The sequence below is a fragment of the Ostrea edulis genome, chromosome 1, assembly GCF_947568905.1.
Source record: "Ostrea edulis chromosome 1, xbOstEdul1.1, whole genome shotgun sequence".
Lineage (NCBI taxonomy): Eukaryota > Metazoa > Mollusca > Bivalvia > Ostreida > Ostreidae > Ostrea > Ostrea edulis.
Window position 1 is genome coordinate 64,974,483 of NC_079164.1, and position 11,724 is coordinate 64,986,206.

The window sequence follows — 11,724 nt, forward strand, 5'->3', positions numbered from 1 at the left end:
GTGTCCGGTAAAGTGTGATCCCCCTTTCAGACTGACTAGAAAAATACATGTAGTGAAAGTACAAATACAAGTTATAGAGTACATGGAACATGCATACAATATATACATAAATGAGTTAATCCTTGGAGGCGTCCAAATATTTGCGCCACAAGACCTCACACAGTGAGGGATTGACGCCAACCAAGGAAAGAAAAAAGAAAATAAAAATAAACAAACCAAATAAAGTTATCTGTACCGAGATCCTACATTGTCCTTGAATGTATACACATATTGGGACATGAAATAGTTTGCATATGTGAGCAGATTCTATGCCTTAGGAAATACAGTTGATCATAATACACACATACTGAAGTAACAAGGATTGTTATGCACAGTAAACTATTTAAAGTGGTTAGCCAGCAAGGGAAAGCTAAGAAATTGTGAGGGATATTTAGTATATTTATATACTGGTTTTATGAAGGTCCCAATGCTGAGACATGCAGCCAAATGCTGACCATGACTCTTATGGACTTGATTTCAGGATTTGCTAAAAAGGTAACAGTTTGCCCAAAAAATAGTAAACTATATGAGCGGTCAAATATGCATGGGTATTGACGGTACAGGTAGCCAACTTTTCAAACAAGTACGGAAAGAAGGAAGTTAAATGAAGTTGAGCAGCCAAATGCTGGACTCTGATAACGTATAGTGAGCAGCCAAATGCTGGACTCTGATAACGTATAGTGAGCAGCCAAATGCTGGACTCTGATAACGTATAGTGAGCAGCCAAATGCTGGACTCTGAATAACATATAGTGAACAGCCAAATGCTGGACTCTGAATAACATATAGTGAACAGCCAAATGCTGGACTCTGAATAAGGTTTCAGCAGAGGAGTGTGGAATTGTTAATGGATTAACAACAGTTGTATGGGGAAAAGAACATGAGGATACAGCTGTTGACTGCTACTTGCTTAAGGTCAGGGAAATGCATGTTCCTTTGACATTTCAAGAGAATGGACTAATTGTCAGATACTCTCTTCCTCACATAGATGCTAGCCCTGATGGAGTAGTATACTGTCCTCATTGCAAACCTTACCATGGTGTAATTGAGGTGAAATGTCCATACACCTTTAAAGATGTGCATCCCAAAGAAGCTGCCTTAAGTGATCATTTTTTCTGGTTTTGTTGTTGTTGTTTTTTTTAGATAAAAAGGGAAATTTAAAACTTAAAAGAAACCATGCATATTATTACCAAGTACAAGGTGAAATGGCCATTAGTCAAAGAAAATGGTGTCACTTTATTGTTTGGACCAATAAAGGCCTTGAATATGAGACAATTTTATATGATGAACTTTGGGGAAATGTAATGTTCCCTAAACTTAATTCTTTTTTTTTTTGTTCTACAGTGTTACCTGAGCTTTTTTTCTGAAAGACTGAAAAGAGACCTGAAATTACAATTTTGTTGAGTGTTGACAAATTTCATGTATGTGTGACATGTTTATTGTTATCAACTATCCTTTATGCTATAATAAATTTGTAAACTTTACAAGTCTTTTCATTTCAAATTTAGGAATCACAACTGAACCTGGCTGAGTATAACATGGAAACAGTGTGTTTCATAGTTTGTGTAGTATAATGAATCCTTCTGATTCCAAGTACTATTGACAGCGAGTTCTTTTATTAAGACAAAAGAACTTGTACTTTGGGAGAAGCTAGACATACACACAGGTTTCCTGCTACTGTTTTGGTACATGTCATGTGGATCAGTATTTTAATACGTTACATTTTGGTGCAGTATACACGCTGCTTTCCTGTTACACATGTTAATGATGATCCCCAAATACAATGATGAAATTAAGACATTGACATGCTATATAGAAATGCATGTACCATATGTATTCATTCAGCATTGAATTTACAATATTCTGTTTGATAATAAATGTCATACAATGTAAAGTAAGTCAATTATTTCTTTATTAAATATAAGTAATATGCAACAATGCATCATATTTTAAAGCCATACCAATACTGATACATATTGATATAGATGTTTATGAAAATCATTTATGGGCTTTCAAGTTTCCCTATTAAACATGTAGTACAGTGTAGGATTTTGCTCCTTTTTAAAATTGCCCATTGAGTGTGTGGGACAAAAATAAACTTAGATGAAATCAAATTACCTTGAATACAGTGCCTCTCTCTCTCCACACACCCAGACATATCATTACCGTTATGATTGAATGAGTGGAAGCATGAGGTTACAGAGAGCACAAACAACAAACACTATTTTGGACACTTTGTCATGAAGTGAAATGGGAACTACACCTTGAATAATTTTGAAGTTTTTTATTCGTTCCATTGCTCGTTTCACATGGATTCTTAAATTTGCCATTCTTCTTAAATGGGGGTATGATTAGATGAATTCCATTTGGAGTTCAGAGATCAGCGATAAGGAAGCCTTTGTCACCCATTATTGGATCTCCAGGTTAACATTTTTCAATAATTTTTGAAAACTTTGTAATCTGCTTGTCGGATATACTTCCAGTCCATAAATCTGACACATGTGTGATTACTTCATTAGGACTAATTCCAATGAGGACCTTCCAAGTCATATGCGATTTATCACCCGAGTACATTCTTCCTTTGTTTGAGAGTGATTGAGGTGTTTCTGTGTAGATCTCTGTGCAGTCAATTATAACGCGACAATTTGGGTACCTTCGTTTAAAGCTGTCGGGCATATTTTCTTTGATAACATTCCGTTCTGGCCAGCTACTAAAAAATCTAAATTGTCATACATCAAATATAACCATTCATTAAATATGTTACTGCAAGTAGACATTGATATATCAAACCTTCTTGCTAAATCTTGAAGCAATAGTTCTAGTCTTAAACGCATTAGTACCATAAGAAATTCATCCACGTCTCGCATCTTCTTCGGTCTTCCTCCTGTATCAGAATCTGCACACTTTTCATACGATGTTAGATGTTGAAACAGTAAATAAAATGTCTCTTTGTTTGGCAAACCTGTGTAAAATGAAACATCCTGTTGCAAGTCTTCATTGTTAAGAAAGGTAAGGCTGCACTAGTACTACTGTCACAAGAAATATTTGAAGAAACTGAAATTTTCCTAGAAGTGTCACAAAAGCTTTCTGCAGTCTGAATACAAACATTTTCTTTCTGTGGAACATCTACTTTTGTGAATTGATTCTTCAAATGGGACATAGTTGCAAATTCTATGGAGTCACAGTAATCGTGCATTAATACGGATGTGTCCAACACAGATAGGTTTGCATCAACATTAAAGCTTGAATTTTCAGCTGAATCTGAACGTTCTGAATCTGATATGCCTGTATTTTCTGAATCAGTATTCAAATGGAGATTGTCAGTTACTTCTTTTGATGCATCTGATGATTGGTCAAACTAAAAAATAAACATGCCTTTCATTAGTATTCATGCAATTAAATACACATAAACATATACAATTATACATTGTAAATAAGAGGTCCACAGGCCTTATCGGTCACCTAATTTTCTTGTTCTACAAATCTAAGGATCTGGGGGTGCACTTTCATTGCAACTATATAGCTGAAGACATTATATTGTCAGAATGTCATTGTATGCAATTTACAAGGTCCAGTACCTTCTCTAAATAATTAGCTTTAGATATAATAGCTTTATCAAGCTATGCAGCTTGATAAAGCTATATGAAGTAGTTAGATTTAGCTATTCTAAACCTTTGATCAAGTCAATTTCTAAATTTAAAAACAGAAACATGGTTTTTGTGTGGATTGAAACAATTTCCTCCTAGTATTCTATACTTCACATTACATGTATAAAGAAAAATATTTTCAAAACTGTTATATTCAGCAAGAATAAAAGTCCATGAAGGTCAACAGGATAATGGATAGGCATTCAGATTCCACATTGTAAAGTCACCAATATCAATGCCTCAACACACTTTGGGTAGTGGACAGTTAACAAAACAAAATAAATTCTCCTTATGAACTTTTTTTTAAAACGACGTACAGCATAGTGCCATAACTGAGTCAATTTTCATGTTTTATGTTAAATATTTCGTTGAAAAATATCCTTTCTTTGAACAATCACTCTGAACTCATTTTTGCACTAATTTTTAATATGAAATCTAAAACATTTGGACATGAATTATATTCATGATTTTTAAAACTTTTACCAACAATTGCAGAAATATGACAACCAAAACTTTAACACCAACTTTTAGCATTCCATTTCTCTATATAATCCTTTGTAAGAGTGGAACGGAAAACTTGAGCGTGGTGTTCTTACAGACTTACACTCATATAAATATAATATGTGTATTGCTGTTGAGGGAAAAAAGACACTGAGACCATAAACTGCAAATCTATATCTATATATGTCCTGTTAATGGTGTAAAGGTGACTATATATTGAATCTTGATAAGTTTATGACAATGATTTAGAAAAGTGGTTGTTTTCAATGAATTATATATCAAAATAAATAAAAGTTGACTCATTTATGGCACTATGCTGTAGTATTCAGGGTTGGGGTGAATTACATTGATGATTTTGTCAATTATATTGATTCAAATAACTAGTCTAGACCATGAAGCTTGCTTTGATTCGTCTTAAGGAGGTATACTACACCAGAGAAATTTGATGTAGATGAAAAGTGAAGTATATGAACAACAATATTTTGAAGTTGAAAATTTTCAAATTTACTTTATTTTGTCAAAAAATACAGTTTTAGTAGAAGGTAATCTGAAAAAAATTTAAAACCCCTGTTGGACTCGAACCTGCGACCTACAATTCAGCAGTCGGTATTCTAACCTACTGAGCTACTCAGCTAGGTATTTAAATGGAAAAGTAAAAGTTTTATATTGCTGATATCGATTTTTTCATCCATGTTTTTAAAGGAAGTCAGCCATTATGACGATGTAGAGTACTACCTTCTTTTTAAGGAATTCTGCTTAAAGAAATGGGCTTTTAGACATGAAATTCATTCAGTACATTTTAAGTCATGTTAAGTTTTGTTTTGAATGTAATATTTGAATGAAATGAACTCTTCTCCAGGTATTTTCCTACCAGTGCCTTTGTCCTCAGGTAATGAGCACATATGAACAAAATTATACCTTTACCTATAGCCCTGGGCACCTTGGCCATTCTGCATCAAGTATACAGATATAATGCATCTAATTATTGCATAAAATCCCCATGACAAAGAGTGAAAAAGTCTAACACCATTATTATCAGACACTTTTATTTCATCATTTTCAAACTGAAAGAATGTAATTGAAAATACTTGCATGACCTTTTTGGAATATATTTATCTGAAATACATTCAATTACTTGTTATTGAAAGCAAAGTCAATTGCAAATTCAATTACTTGGTAAAGATGTATTTAAATACGGCTAACTACAATTACATTTCTCAATTACCCCCCCCCCCCCACACACACACACACACACACCCACCCTTGATCGTATTGTCATGATTGTTATGAACTCTTATAAAAACAGTGCTGTATCATAAACATGTTCAGAAATTACAACATGACTTTTTGACAATGCCAATGCACTTAGTAAATTCAATCTAAACTAGCTTACTCAAGATATTTCAAAAAGTTTTATATATCTACATGCTACATGTATACACTTTAGTAAAGCTACATCGCTATTGCCTAAATAGGCCTATATTGGACCTGTTTATTTACTTTCACGCTTTGGACGACAATTTTGACAGATCCTGGGCCTAAGAACTCCATAGAAACAAACTGAACACAAACGATTACACGTACGTTAGTGGTCTTAAAAATCTTGTGGTGAAATATGGATGGTAGTGGGTGATCTTTCGTTGGATCACAGCGCGAGATGAAATGCTCGGAACATAGCTTCGAACAGCTTGTTGGCTTCTAATTCTTTCGACTGACCCGGTTTCTCCATATCGCTTTACTTCTTTTACGAACTGGAAACCTGTGTAAAGTCACCTTTTTGTCATTCACAATCTTCCCACTGTAATTGTGGCAGTTCGTTGCACAACAGTACAATTTCCCATCACTGTGATCACAAAATACACCGAGCTGCACCTACCGGAAATGCTCAGAGGACAATCTCCAATATCGAAAGAGCTCCGATTTTCATGAAAGATAACCTAGTTTTAGGAAGTTGCTATAGTGTTTGGCCTTTTTTGTGCGCCACCTTTATGACATCATTAGTGTTTTAGTTGTATATTGGCTGGGATCAATCTGTGAAATGTATATATATTTATTTGCGCAGTTGCAAATCTAGTTCTATTTTTTATATTAAGTGGTCCCAACCGAACTATGATGTATTTTTTTCTCTGTCGTCATTTGTTTCAATAAATGATATAATCACTCAACAATATTGTTATTTCATTATGATAATAGTCAGCTGTGACAAAAACGAGCTTCGGATTGCCAGAGGTCCTTCCAATATCATACATTGCTTATCTTCAAAATTGTTGAATATAAATGTCATTACGTAATAAATAAGGCAACTGAAATTACACGAACGTGATCTACTTCAAATAGGGCATGGTCAATATAACATCAATCGACCCCGACATATCATGTCTATTTTTATTTACATTTTACTAATTCAATAATCGAAAGGAAGGTTAAATGTTTTCATTAAATGACGATAACTTTATGAAAAATTTTCTTGAACTGTCAACAACTTAGAGCGGGATCAGCGTTTCTTCCCAGAATGCTCTTCGAGTTAGAAACACAAACACGCGTGTAGTTACTGGCTATCGGGTGAATACCTGCATTGCATATATAATGTAACAGATCTTCATCTTTGTTTAGAATAACTCATAATACAACGTTTATAAACAGGGTTTTCCATTCGTTAGAAAACATCATTTTCCGGAAGAAATTATTACAGTTCATTTGAACTCTATTTTCAGAACTCATGCATAGGAGTAAACAAATCAGAAATCGGTAATTTTCTACCTTATTTTGAAAATTAACATGGACAAATCCTATATCACATCTCAGTATGATGAAGATGTCTATCATCATCCATTTGGAAATGAGTTGGAAGAGTTGTGATATTCAAGAAAATTGGTAAAATGAAAATCGTAGTAAATCGGCTGGTCAACCATTTTAATTAGACGATGACTAGACGAGGCTGACAACGTCACCTCGTGATTATTATCGAGAGATGTTCTTTCCAGCATAAACGTTAAAACCACTATATGTTGGTGTCCCTCAAAGGGTTTGCTATTTTCAATATATGTCAACGATACTACATAATTCTGTGGATTATTTATTTGCAGGTGCAATTCTTTACAACACACTTGTAATAATTCACAAACTCTAAAAAACAATTTAAATCATAACTTAAAGGAATTAGAAATTTAGTCCCAAAAATAGTTTCTGCGATTTAATCCACAAAATACTTAAGAAAACACCCCCCTCCCCAATACAAACACTCCGAATCAGTCCCTTAGAATTCGTTACGCATTAAAAATATGTTAAATTTTCCATTTTTATAAGAATACAAAATACTGTTTGAAGAAACCGTTTTTCTGTCCCATAGCCCTGCTATTTTCCTTTAGAGTGATTAACAGAATACATATTGTTGGTTGAAAATTGTTCTTTATTAATGACGATTGTAGAAGTCGAAAACTTATTTACAACCCCTAAGATGGGAGAACCTCGAGTATCAAAAGTTGAAAACTACAACTCAGACAACCTAAACAAAAATGACATTGGGATCTCTGCATTATTTAAATAAATCTTGTGAAATACAAACATCGTAAAATAGAAAAATAAGGTTGCAACTTAAAAAAATCCATTGACAAGCATCATAAACATTTAAGGTTGTTTTTCTCTCAAGATCTAAATTGGTCCTATTATATTGATACTGGACTTTTGCGAGAAAGACTTTCACAGTCAACGGCTGACATGGACATTTAAATCTGCGTATAGTATGGAAGCACGATATCGTTAAATATATGTAATATCGAATTGTTGGCATATATTGTATAACGGACAGTATACAGGGAAGTTCTATTGCCTCGCTATTGAGCTAGCTTATTTGGTGATTTCTCTTGATCACGCAAGTTACGCAAAGACGAGCGTGTTCAAATCGCTGCACGTTACAAAATCATGGCAACGTATTTAGCCCTTCTCGCAAACGTCATTGCCAAAAATGGGGTTAAGGTGGAATAACACACTTGGTGATTTTTTTATGCATCAATTCCCCATACATTTATAGGTTGATTGATTGATTGTATCTTGTTTAACGTCCCCCTCAAGAATATTTCCCTCATGAACATAAAGACGGCACCATTGCCGGTGAAGGGCTGCAAAATTGAGACCTATGCTCGGTACTTACGGCCTTTGAGCAGGGGGATCTTTATCGTGCTACACCTGCTTACAACAAGCAAGGTCTACTGATGACCTATTCTAACCTGGATCCCCAGGGGAAGGCTGACTTAATTTTTTTTTTACGTCTCATCGAGACTTTTCTCTCATATTGAGACGTCAACAGCTGTAGGCGAAGTACCATAAATTTAGAACTGTCCACTGCGCTCAGGGCCGTCGCAGTGAGGGTTCCTTAAAATGCCACCGCACAGGACGAGTTTAAATGTATGGTACGTGTATTTCACCTCCAGGTAGCACTACTATTGTATCCTGTTTAACGTCCCTCTCGAGAATGTTTCACTCATATGGAGACGTCACCAATATCGGTGAAGGGCTTCAAATTTAGGCATATGCTCGGCGCTTACGCGCCATTAAGCAGTGTGGGTTCCTTAGCGTGCCACACCTACTGTGGCACGGGACATCCGTTTTTAGGGTTATCTCCAAGGACCCGTGGCATTCACACGGATGCCTCTAGACCACCGCGGCGATTACTAGTGACGTCTCAATATGAACGAAAAATTTGATGTCACTAGACAATTAAAAACTTTTCCCCGAGAGATTGATTGATTGATTATATATTGTTTAACGTCCCTCTCGAGAATATTTCACTCATATGGAGACGTCACCACTGCCGGTGAAGGCCTGCAAAATTTAGGCCTCTGCTCGGCGCTTATGGCCATTGAGCAGGGAGGAATCTTTATCGTGCCACACCTGCGGTGACACGGGACCTCGATTTTAGCAGTCTCATCCGAAGGACCGCTCCATTTAGTCGCCTCTTACGACAAGCATGGGGTACTGAGGACCTATTCTAACCCGGATCCCCACGGGATTCCCCGAGAGATATAGATAAGCTTCATTTGCAGTACAGTTATTATACCCCCCGCAACAAGTTGTGGGGGGGCGGTATACTGGAATCAGGTTGTCCGTCTGTCTGTCTGTCCGTCCGTCCGTCCGTCTGTCCGTCTGTAGACGCAATGGTTTCCGGACTCCAAAGCATTATCCTTTCCACCTACCATCACCATATCATATATATGGACTACCCATGGAATGAAGATGTTCCCTATCGATTTTGGGGTCAAAAGGTCAAAGGTCAAGTGCACTGGACATCGAAGTAGCAATATGGTTTCCGGGCTCTAAAGCGTTAACTTATCCTTTCCACCTACAGTCACCATATCATACATATGGACTACCCATGGGATGAAGATGTTCCCTATCGATTTTGGGGTCAAAGGTCAAGTGCACTGGACATCGAAGTAGCAATATGGTTTCCGGGCTCTAAAGCGTTATCCTTTCCACCTACAGTCACCATATCATACATATGGACTACCCATGGGATGAAGATGTTCCCTATTGATTTTGGGGTCAAAAGGTCAAAGGTCACGCCCACTGGACATCGAAGTAGCAATATGGTTCTGTTTGTCATGCCATTTGTTTTTTACACTCAGAAAAGAGATAGTTTATACCTATTACCAACACCCTTTGGGAGATTGGGGTAAGCGGGGGGGTATTCTTAGTGAGCATTGCTCACAGTATCTCTTGTTAAGGTAGCATTTAACTCTGAAACATGTAGAAAATGGATTTCATGAAAGTCAAACAATTATTTCTATGATCATGGTAAATATGTCAGTTATGACGAAGGTATACCGTGATACAGGCACTAATGTTTACAATGTTTCTTTATGATAACGTGAGCGGATACAGTAAGGTGAGGTCAACTTTGAGCCAAAGATCAAGGGCAAGACAGCAAATTTGAATCAAGATATAGAGTTCACTGACAAAGTCTACCTTATGCAAAATATAATGCAGAATTCAGTGCATCTTTCTTATTAATAACCGAATATTAACTATCACTCTCAACAAAAGAGCATCTTTTTTTTCAAAATCTGCGCAGTGAAAGGAAGAAAATGACATATTACTTGATGCACGGCATACTTCTGAACTTTCTGACTGCTGTTTCCAACCTCATATAGGTCATTCTAAATAGGGGAGATAATTCTACAGTACTTGGTGATTTAACGGTGTTGCTCCTCAGAGACGGTTGTGATGTCCTGTTTCACCTAAAACTAATTAATGTTACTGTACTTGTTCAATATATATTTGAAAATTCACCAGATATAAAGAAGTATGCATTTAATTTATTTTATTGTTTTCTCGTACATAATTAGGACTACATGCATATCATACATGTACACGTGTATTGGCCATTTGTGCTGTCGCGAGTTAATGCTTTGCTGAGCATTGTAATAGAACAAACTAAACTAAATCATCAACTAGATCCTTTGTAATTGCAGTTCATCAATTTATCTTGAGAGTGAGCCCCTGCTTAGTTAATGTTTTGGTGGTGGTGGGTCATTTTGCTGATTTTTTATCACATCTTGGGGGGTTTCAGTAGATACACCGATAGGTCAACACTTTTTGAAAAAATACCCAGATTACAGAGTTGTTTTCTATTTTGAATTGACCTTAGCTTTTTCAGTGTTTAGAAGCATGGGATCCATGATACTTTTTAATATATGCAAATCTGATTATCTTGTTTACAATGGACAGTCACATATTAAAATAAAATGATATTCGTCCTCGATCTATCTCGTTCAAATTACAAAATACACACAATCGATCTTGTCTTGCTGTGCCATTATATCTGCATGATGTTTATACAGAATCCATTTAAATGATTTATCAAAACATTCATCACCTGACTGCATGAAGTTGTCAGTTAATCGCTGTTTAAGTGTATATAAAGCTGAATAGTTTATACTAGTATTACAATTTTTGTTTGTTTGAAAAAAAAAATCATTTCGATGTTAAGCATTAAAAATACAACTCATTTAAAATTGACCACCAAACTGTTTACTAGTGAAATTTTACTTTAACGATTTAAAGCATCCTAATTTTAGACAGACTCAAATTTAAATTTTGAATGGCATATTTTACCTAGCGAATACTTGAAATGTGATATATCTCATAAACTTAGATCAATATCAATATACATTTAATACTAGTACTTGGTGAACAATAACCTATATTTTTTGTACCTCAATCTTTGTTTACACAACAAATAATAAATTCTTCACGAGCATCTGTCAAAATGTATAAGCTTCAAACATTTGGGGGGGGGGGGGGGAAATACAACGAAAAAAAAAGAAAAAGTAAAAACAAACCAAAAAAACCCCTCTAAAACTTCAGTTGCGATATGGACTGTAGTTTGTTATTATACTTATGTCCTTTCTATGTATTTAATTATTTCGAAGAGTTGTTTTAAATTGTCTTATATGTTATTAGGATAATTATATCATTACATTAGGCATTTTAATTCTGACACTATGAATATTTTATTCACATGTATGTGCATATCGATT

General features: G+C 35.4%; 1 long non-coding RNA gene across 1 annotated transcript; it reads right to left on the bottom strand.

Annotated features, from left to right (window-relative positions):
• Window positions 1-2,774: 2,774 nt before the first annotated feature.
• On the bottom strand, window positions 2,775-5,932 carry LOC130052242 (uncharacterized). Its single transcript, XR_008800605.1, has 2 exons — window positions 5,771-5,932; window positions 2,775-3,396 (listed from the first exon to the last, which is right to left on the bottom strand). It is a non-coding gene; the product is annotated as an uncharacterized LOC130052242 (long non-coding RNA).
• Window positions 5,933-11,724: the final 5,792 nt, after the last annotated feature.